Here is a 9714-nt window from a genome sequence, read left to right on the forward strand (position 1 = left end):
TACACCCACAGGGTCTTGTTGCAGGGAGGAGGAACAGACTCCAGAAGGAGGCTTCTCTGCAGCAGTGACAAACAGGGCACAGTCTTTTTCCTCCTCTGCCCCTGCATGGCCCCACTTTTGTCCCATTAGGACTTTGTTCCACACGCTACAGGGTCAGGGAGAGGGGAGCTGGATCCCCCTTCACCGACCACCGCCAGGAATGGGACAGAGTGAGGCCTTGGAATGGTCTGCAAAGCCCCCTGGAGGTGAGGACCACACAGCACCCTGCTTTCCTCTCCTTTGTATTCCCAGCCCCCACCGGAGGGTGTAGCCCTCAGTCCACACTAATACTCATGACACAGGTCATTAAATCATATTCCTGTCACCCAGTGGCAACTGGAGACCTAGCTCCCTCCCGGGTCCCATACATGCGAACCCCTGCTCTCTCCTCATCCCCTGCCCTTGCCCCACATTGTGCAAACTGAAGCAGCCTGCCCTGGGTCTCTTCCTCAACAAGCCCCAGGCTCTTAGCATTGGGGGGACCTGGACCCCTTTGAGAATCTGATGAAAACAATAGACCCTTCTTTCCAGAAGAAGTTACCCATGCACCATTTTCTGTACCCTTTTTTAGAGAATCTATGGGTCTCCTGAAGGCCCCTGGTAGACCCTCCTGGGCAAGATTCCCTGCAGCAGCTCTGGATAGCCCCTCTCACCAGGAGATCCCGTTCCCGGCCTGCCCCTGCTACCTTACGTAAAACCCGTTGCCTCCGTGGGCCTCAGTTTTCTCATCTGTAAAATGGCAGCAGTGATGGCTGCGCGGCCTGCCTTGTAAAGTTGGCGTAAGGACCAAATGTGTAGTGTGCAGATTAGAGGTGTGGTGGATTATTTTTTGGGCATCAGCCTCCCTTCTGGGCCCTGATGGGGATGAGGAAGAGGAAGGCTCAGCCCTCCACATCCGGGTCCAGGACTCTCCCCTTTACCATCCTGCTCCTCTGGGCTCCTCCTTCTCCCTAACACCCACCCACCTGCACACCCCAAGAGGCCCCCAAAAAACTGAGCTCCTCTCCCGACCACGTGAGAGACCCCACAGGCACACAAGGGCCCCCCTCCAATGCCAGCTCCTGCTCCCGAGATGCCGGCTGTCGACGAGCTACAGCTCAAGTCTTCCCGAGGCTCTGTTGGGACCATCACAACCACCAGGATGTCATCCCAAACCCCTTTGTCCCAAGCGGCCCTTCAGAACCTGCTTCCAGCTGCGTCCCCCCCACCCTGTTTCTCTGTGCACCCCTTCCCCGGCTCCTGCTTGGACGCTGCGACCCGGAGCAGAGGATGTCTGAGCTGTGGGGCCCTCGGAGCATCCAGCCCAGAGGTCTTCACACCGAGCCACAGGGGCTCGAGGAGGAGTCTCAGGGGGCTAGAGAGAGGGTCCTGGCCCTGCTCCTCCATGTTGACTCTGTTTCAGATAACAGAGCTCCATGGTCACTTTTGTTTGGACAAAGGATTCTGACTGTAAAAATATCTCCCAATCCCTGAAATGGGCTCAAACCCTCGGTGGGTTCTGCCCTCCCTCAGAGCCCCCGTCTTAACATGAGTGCTGGCGAGACGGAGCCCATCCTCTCTCCCTTGCTGTCACCCGCGCGTATTTACAGCATGACCATGGCCACCGGAGAGCGTAATGGGCTTTTGAGGCTAAACCAATTAAACTCTCCCCCTGTGAGCTGTGTCTCCGGGACACCTCTCGCCACCCTTCTCTGAACTTGCTCTAGCTTCATTATCTCGGCTGTTCTCGGCAGGAGGAGGGCACGGCCCGGGCATCTGCCTCTGTTTCCAGCCCTGCCCCTGTCCCTTCCGCCCCAGAGGTCACGTCCCATTCCCTGGGCTGCGTAGACACGTTCCGGAGCCTGGGCCCCGCCGCCCCTTCCAGAGCCCCTTGTCAATTGGGAAGCAGGATACACTCAAGAAGGGGTCATTGGTCTTTCTCTCCTTTTCTCCTTTGCTCCCTTCAGTCTACTCACATCAAGCCTCTAAGCATCGGTGGAACGCACTGGGCTGGGCACCAAGGGAAGGCACCATGCGGAGGCGACTGAGCCCCAGGGCCTGCCCTCAGGCGCCCACAGTCTGGGCTGGAACCTGAGGAGTGTGGCATTCCCCAGGTGGTGGTTGGGGAGCCCCCAGGGGCCCACATCCTTGAAGGCAGTGATCCTAAATGGGTAACGCTTATTTAACGGAAGGGTCCCGGCGCTGTGCAGGCCCGCTGGGAGGGCAGGCCCGCGGGAGTCGGGATCAGGTGGGCTTGCCCACGGCCGCGTCGCCAGCCAGTTGGTCCCTCGCTCACCGAATGCCACTGCCACCACAGTGGTTTTCACCATCACATCGTGTTACATTCTTTTCGTGTGTAGTCAGACTCAGTCTAATTTATACCCAGCACGGACGATTGGTTCAAGACAGGAAGCAAAAGGAACACTGAGGTGGAAACACAATATCCAGTTGATGAGGAACATAAAAAATAGAATAATTCTAAAAATTTTCCTAGTACCCCATAAACCAATGCTAAGAAGGAAAAACACAGCAGTGATTACAGCCAATTTGGCTTCTTTATTTAACAACAATAAAGATGATCCACTTCTGTAATGTATTTTAACAAAGTGCATACAAATTGCAGTTTCAAGCTTTTCGTTTTATCTCAGTATCCTACTCAGAAAACCCTTTACCTTTAAAATAGCTAGTTGATTTTTTCAAAAAACAGAAAGTTCAGTAACTCCAAATATCAAATCCTAAAAGCAGATGTTAATGCCATAACTTATAATTAAATTACCATCTGCATTTTAAAGTACATTTCGTTCCCAAATGAAACATAAATCAAAATAAAATTTGGCAATAAATCATCTTTTCACATAATTAATTTAAAGTAAATTAAACAGCATCTATCACTTATTCAATGGGGATGATGTCCAAATTCATCTTTATACATTAGGATTATAATTAAAAAGTACTTAAAAGCAACTTTATAATACAATCTCTAGTAACATGCTGATCTAAAATAAAATTATTACATTTAAAAATCACTCAAATACATACCACAGAGAAATTATGAAGTGATTTTTAAAAATGTACTCACATTTTTCTCTAAATATTTCTGGTTTTGCTCTTTCTGGGCCCCGTGGTACATTTGCACTTTCCTGGCTGCCTTGCAAATGGATGAGGTTGTATGCCCACTTCTGGCCAATGAGCTGTGAGTGGAAGTAACATTATGTTACTTCCGGACCAGAGCATTTAATTGCTGATTGGAGACCCTCCAGAGCTCCCCTTTCCCTCTGGCATAGTGGCTTCCAGCAGCCTGGCTCCCTCAGCCACGACTGTGGGCACAGCACCACTGCTTGCCCATAACAGACAGGTGGACTGAGCAAAAGAAAACTTTGTTGTTTCATGCTGCTGAGATGTTGGGGCTGTTTGTTACTGTATCTTAACCAAACCTCTACTGACTGATATAATTCCCATGTGAGACTACTCATCCCTCTGTTTCCATGATGGTGCCGTGGGATAAGCTTGGGCCTTGGGATGAAGCACACCTCTGTTTGAGTTCTGGTCGAGCCACTGCCTAGCCATGTGGCCCTGTACAAGTTCCTTATTCTCTCTGAACTGATTTCTTCATCTTGAACAGGAGGTGCCTAATACCCACCTTGGATGGCCATTATTAAAGGGATTGGAAGTAGCACATGGAAAAGGCCTTGTGCCAAGTCTAACACACAGACACTTTAAAATAGAAGCCAGTATAAGATATTTGTGTAAATTTCTATTACATTTACCCTCCTGGCACCCTTTCCCATGCGGTTCTTTTGGTGAACTGCTTCCCTCTCTCTCTAGTCATGTGATTCCAGTGAGGTTGCCGATCACAGTGGCCTTCGCCCTGGCTGAACGGGGGAGCAAGCAACTGAGGTGTTGCCAATGCCCCTTCCCATTCACAGTGAAGGTCAAATGCGAGGCATGTGACCCAAGCAGGGCCAACGGGGCACTTCTATGGGATTTGATAGAAGGACAATCGGAGAGAGAGGCTCTTCCTCCATGGATGGTGACCTACGGGTGGTAAGTCTGGAGCCGACAGTGGGCATATTCCTACCACCTGGGGAAAACCCATCTATGATGAAAGAGAATGAAGGGCCATGGAGATGGAGTGGTGGGTGGAGGGGGAGGGGAGGGGAGGATGAAGGGAGGGAAAGGGAGGGAGGGAGCCCTGCAACCTCCCCCCATCCTCCCGCCACCTCAAATACTAACCAGGTGCCAACCAAGTTCTGGGTACTGGGCATAAAGACTGACGTGTTCCCCCCAACTTGGTGGCGCTGATATTGCAATGGGGGCGGGGGGATCAAAAATATTGGTAAGAGCCATGAAAGAAAGCAACAAGGAGCCAAGACGGAAATTAACTGTGGGGATAGAAGGTAAGAACATGCATCTGTGGGGTGCCCACAGAAGCCTTTCTGAGGAGGAGACCCCCATTTAGGACTGGAAGGAAAAGAAGGGAGCCATCACAAACGAGCGGAAGCCCATGAGGGCAGAAGCACCAGTGTGCTGGAAGGCCCAGGGGTGGAAAGGAGTGTGTAGTAAGCACTAGGGCCGAGGGGGCCAAGAGATAGCAAAAGGCTTGGTCAGGCAGAGTCTCGAGGGCCCTGGAAGGAGCTGGGGCTTATTCTAAGGTTATGGGAAGCCCCTGTAGGGTTTTAAGTGGAAGGATGACAACATCCCTCCAATTCCCACTGCTTCAAGCCTGAATTCTAACTTTGGCCCATCAGCCCCATATGGAGGGATCTCAAGGCCTCATTTCACCTGCTAAAAGCTCCTCCAGGAGGTCCAGGGCCTCTGTTCTGCAGCCAGCCCCCACCACGGGTCCTGGTGCCCCAGCCCAGCCTAGACTTCTTGCCCAGTAGTCCATTTCCAGTTTGGGGACTGACTTGCTATGACCACTTACCCTGGGAATTATGGTTCCCAGAGCATTGGAATGAGAATCACTCAATGAATTTGTGCAAAATAGACTCCTGAATCCTGTCCTCAGAGAGCTGGCTGAGAAGATCTGGAATTCTGTTTTTAGAAGCTTCTGAAGGCTTCAGTCTTCACATGTGAAGCTGTGTGGCCTCCTCATTGGCATGCCCTGCCGACGCTAACTGCCTACCTGCTGGATCGTCTCCTGCCAGGACACCCAAGCTTGGACCAGCTGCCCAGGGTTCCCCCATTTTCCCAACTCCCGGTGGCACCTGCCTAGCCCCTACCACTGGTTACTTCTTGCAGGACATCCTCCTGGGCGCTGACCATCTGTCTGAGCCACCGAAACGTGTCTACCACTGTGCCCTCCTCCCCAGATCCCTGGCTAGTCAACTTCTCATCCCTGCAGCTAGGGATGCAGAAGCCCCAAAGGCAGGTCTTCTCCTGTCATTGCACTAAGGCTGGGCACATGGGCTTTGTGGTTGCACAGGCCTGGGTTCAAGTCCTGGCATTCTGAGGTACCAGCTATGTGGCTTTAGGGAAGTTACTTACTCTCTGAGCTTCAGTTTCTTATTTGGGCAATGGAACTAATAATAACTATTGTATACTTTCGTATGAGGATTAGATGAAACAATACATTTAATAGTGTACCTAACATATAGTCAGCATTATTACTATTATTACCATGATTACTATTATTTTCCTAGCCAGGTATGATTTTCTTGACAACCATGCTCCCATTCTCTATTAAATAATAATATAAACCTTATTCCTGACATGAGCCTCCTCCCACTGCTGTCCTAGGCCAAGAGGGGCCTTGGCCAGTTGCTGTCATCTAGTGTTTCAGGAATGGGGAGATGGCAGGAAGCAATTGCCCCAGTGAACAGTTGTCCCCTGCCTAGGGTGGGGCACATGGCTTGTTCTGATTTTTCAAGGAGAGGGACTGAGCTCCTGTCTCCTCCTCCCATTTCTGCCACTCTTGCTAAAATCTATTTTTATCAGCTTTGCACTCTCGAGCTGAGATGTTTGGCTACAGGGAATAGCTTCTCCAGGGAAGAAAAATACAACACGTAACCTCCAAGCCTCTCTCTAAAATCAATTGCATGAGTGCTTCTGCTGCCCTGGCACCGCTGTGTGCTCCAGCTGGGAGACCAGCTGTCTGAGAGCTGGGGCCACCAGGCCACTCTGCAGCATGCCCAGCTCCCGGATGGGAGAGGAATGTGTCTTCTTCCAACCAGGCCACCTAAGAGTGGCCTGAGAGCTCCAGGCTGTGGGCACAGGGCCATGTTGGACACAAACCCCTTGCGGTTGGGCCACCCCCTTACCTGGCACCTATGGGGCTGTGTCAGGAAGTGAGCTGCCTGGAACCACACCTATTAGAGTTGGCACGGACCTCAGAGGCCATCTCTTCCACCCCCTCCATTGAACAGCTGGGGAACTAAGGCCCAGAGAGGAACGCGCCCTCTGAGTCCACACTGAGGCAAAGCCACAGCTCCTGGCCTCTCAGTGACCCCCCTGGGGGACGGGCTGGCTGGGCTGCTCAACCAGGTCAGCTGCTGCCCAGAGTAACAGATCCACACCTGGCACGGCCCGTGCCCCTCTCCAGCTGCCTGGCTGACCCCTGGCCCCACTCTGTTTACTGCCAGCATCGCCTTCCTGTTTGTTGTCTTATGGGAAGAGCCAGAGGGGCCAGGTGGGGCCACAGCTATTGAATAGCCCTTCTGAAGTGCAGACTGTTATTCCAGCAGCTCTGGAATGTCTAGCAGGATGGAAATGGAACTGCTGCTGCAGGGGTGGGGAGTGATCTGGATTTTGCAGAATTGGGAGTTTTTAAACAACTCCAGCCTCCAGATTAAAGTGCGTGTGCACCATTTTCCTGCCTGAGCCTCCCAGTGTCCTTGGGAGGCAAAGCCTTTGGGCTTCACGGCCACCCACAGTTTATAGGCAGTCAACTGAAGTTAGAGCAGTCGGGTGACTTTTCAAGAATGCCCTGATGTCTGGTCTATGGCTCCCTCTCTTCCTGCCCCTAGTCCACGTTCCTGGGGCCAGGCACAACTGACAGAATGAGATTCACTTCATGTGTGAGGTAGAAGGTTCCTCCCAAATTCATGAGATTCCCAAACAGAGGACAACCCCAGCCTATACAGTATCTTTGTACAAAGAAGAAAAACATTCTCCTTCTAAAACACCTTCTACTACTTACTGAGTAATTGTTGTAATATACAAGACACTTGATTGCCAACTTCCAGCAAACTTTCCGAATTCATTTTCAAGTCTACAGCACCCAGGCTGCGGAGGATGCCTCCAACGCTGTGCGACGCGGCATCGGGACGATGGGCTCCCTCCACCTCTTACCTCAAACCCCTCCACATGGCCCTGCCTGAGGTCTGTGATGCTTCTCTTCCCTTCCCTCCTCAGTTAGCTTGGCCTCGGACCCTTAAAACTCGGGAAGCAGATTGACGGAGCCCTGTGCTGGACGCCGGTGCCTCTTCCATCCTCCTCAGCTAAAGGAAGGGGCTGAGGCCCCAGGGCAAATACAGGAGCCCAGGCCCACACCCGGCTGGGAAGGGAAGAGGGAGGTAGGAGGCTGGGTGATGCCTGCGGCCGCGTGGACAATACTGAGGGGGTGATGGGGTAGAGGGGGTCAGACCAGCATGGGAGTCTGATGGGAGAGCAAAAGAGAGGGCACAGAGCCAAGTGCATCCAAAAATCTTTTAGACCCTGCCTCCAGGCCCTCTCTCTCAACTCTAGAAAGGAAAAGCCTCACTTCTCCTCCAGAGGGAGAGTGCGAGAGGGAGGGCTGGGAACACGGCCTCCTAGTTCTCACTTTCCTACACAGGCTGGAGACAGAACCATTAAACTTCTGGGTACTCCCTCCAAAAGCTCACCTAGATCGGGGGAGAAGAGAAAAGTCAGACCCTGGGTTTTTAAATTCATTTTCACCTTCCTTCAGGAGTCAGAAAGACAGCTTTGCTCCCCACTTACCCCCATCCCCCCTTCCATCTGGGCCCTCACCATGGTCACTGCCTCTGGGCTCATTATCTGCCCACTGATATTCAGAACGATTTCATTAATGTCATCGCAAATGCAGTCATGAAGAACTTATTAAGGAAGTCTGAACTGGTCAATGCTTCCCGCAAATAGCCAACTTAAATACCAAGCAAAACATCCATTTACGGTGTCAAAGAAAACCCCAAATGCATATGGTCAAAGAAATATTGTTATTCTTGGTCGATGCCGAGGGTGCTGCCAGAGAAGCAGCAGGAAAATTATTAATATCTATTTTGGGGAAACGTGGATTAAAAATAAACAGCTGTCGTCGGGCGCAGACACGTGACGATGGAGCGAATGTGAAAGGCAAGCACAAGGGTGTTCAGTCACAAATTTCAAGCCTGAATGATCAAGCTTTATTTGTTCCATATACGGATCATAATTTTAAACTTTATAATGCAAAGTAGCCAGCTCGATTTTACATTGCCAAAGGAGGCTTGGCATGATTAACAGATCATATTTGCCAGTCACTTCATCTAAGAAAAGGTGGGATAGCTTGAAAAAGATTGTTTAAATTATTTAAAAACTCTCTGGACATGGAGGTGTGGGCATCTTAAGTCAGCACTCTCTTCCAAAAGATGAGGCAGAGGAAAACTGAAGGTGGGGTGGCAGGTCGCAGAGATGATCCAGCATAATCCCTGGAATTCCAGGGGATAAACTCTCCCCGAGTATGCAACTGAAAATCTTCCATAGTCCAGAGGTTCATGATGGGGGCTGAGCTGCCAGGTAGGCCTGTGGCCTAAAGATGAAAAGGTTTCAGGTTTTGTTGCGTCTTAGGAGCTCTCCAGGGTCCTGATAGCCTCTGCTTGAAACTCTGACCCGGTGGACCCTCAGGCCTCAAGCTGAGTCTGCTACCTCTGTCTTCCGGGATATTGCCCCCTAGACACCAACTACATCTAATATTAACAACCTGCCAGAGCCTGAATCCTCCTCAATCTTACACCATGTGAAAAAGCCATGTGGTGTCATGGAAAGTGGAGAATTTTCAAGTCAGGAAAACTTGGGTTTGAATCTCAGTTCTTCCCCTCACTGTGGGAGTTGAGAAAGTTTACTCTCCTTGAGCCTCAGCTCCCTTTTCTGCAAGGCTAGATAGCAGCATTTGCCTTTTAGGGTTTTGGTGAATATTTTAAAAGTTGATGAATGTAGAATACATAGCTTGTGTCTGGGATGTAGTAGGTGCTCAATAATAAATGCCTAGAATCGTTATCCACATTAACCTCCCTACTATGCCTAGACTGTGCTTGTAACCTGCCATGCCCTGGCTTGGTGAACCCTTTTCCTCTTTATGAGTTAGGGCTCAATGTTTGCAAGTAACAGAAACAACGCAAATGGACTTGGGATTTTGTAAAAAAATTGGGGTAGCATTACAAGGGTATAGTGGTGCCTTTTGGAAGCCAAGGGCATGAGTGCACCACACCTCAGTAGGTTTGTAATTGTCACCACCATCAACATCTGCCATCTCTGCTCCTCTCTGGCATTTCCTTCATTCCTGTGGAGGTTGGTTGTCTCTGTTATTCCATCCATTTGGCAGAATATGCCCCCATTGCTCATGAGTATTCACACTGTAGGTCTAGAATAGAGACCTGACCAGATGGGCTCTATTTTCTCAGTTCAAATCCAATTTATTGGGAGAGAAAATCTGAGTAAGCCTGTTTGGAGAGACCCCTGATCTGATCAGGCCAGACTAGGCAGGTCACCCAGCAGGAACGT

The sequence above is a fragment of the Choloepus didactylus genome, chromosome 15 (assembly GCF_015220235.1).
Source record: "Choloepus didactylus isolate mChoDid1 chromosome 15, mChoDid1.pri, whole genome shotgun sequence".
Classification (NCBI taxonomy): domain Eukaryota; kingdom Metazoa; phylum Chordata; class Mammalia; order Pilosa; family Megalonychidae; genus Choloepus; species Choloepus didactylus.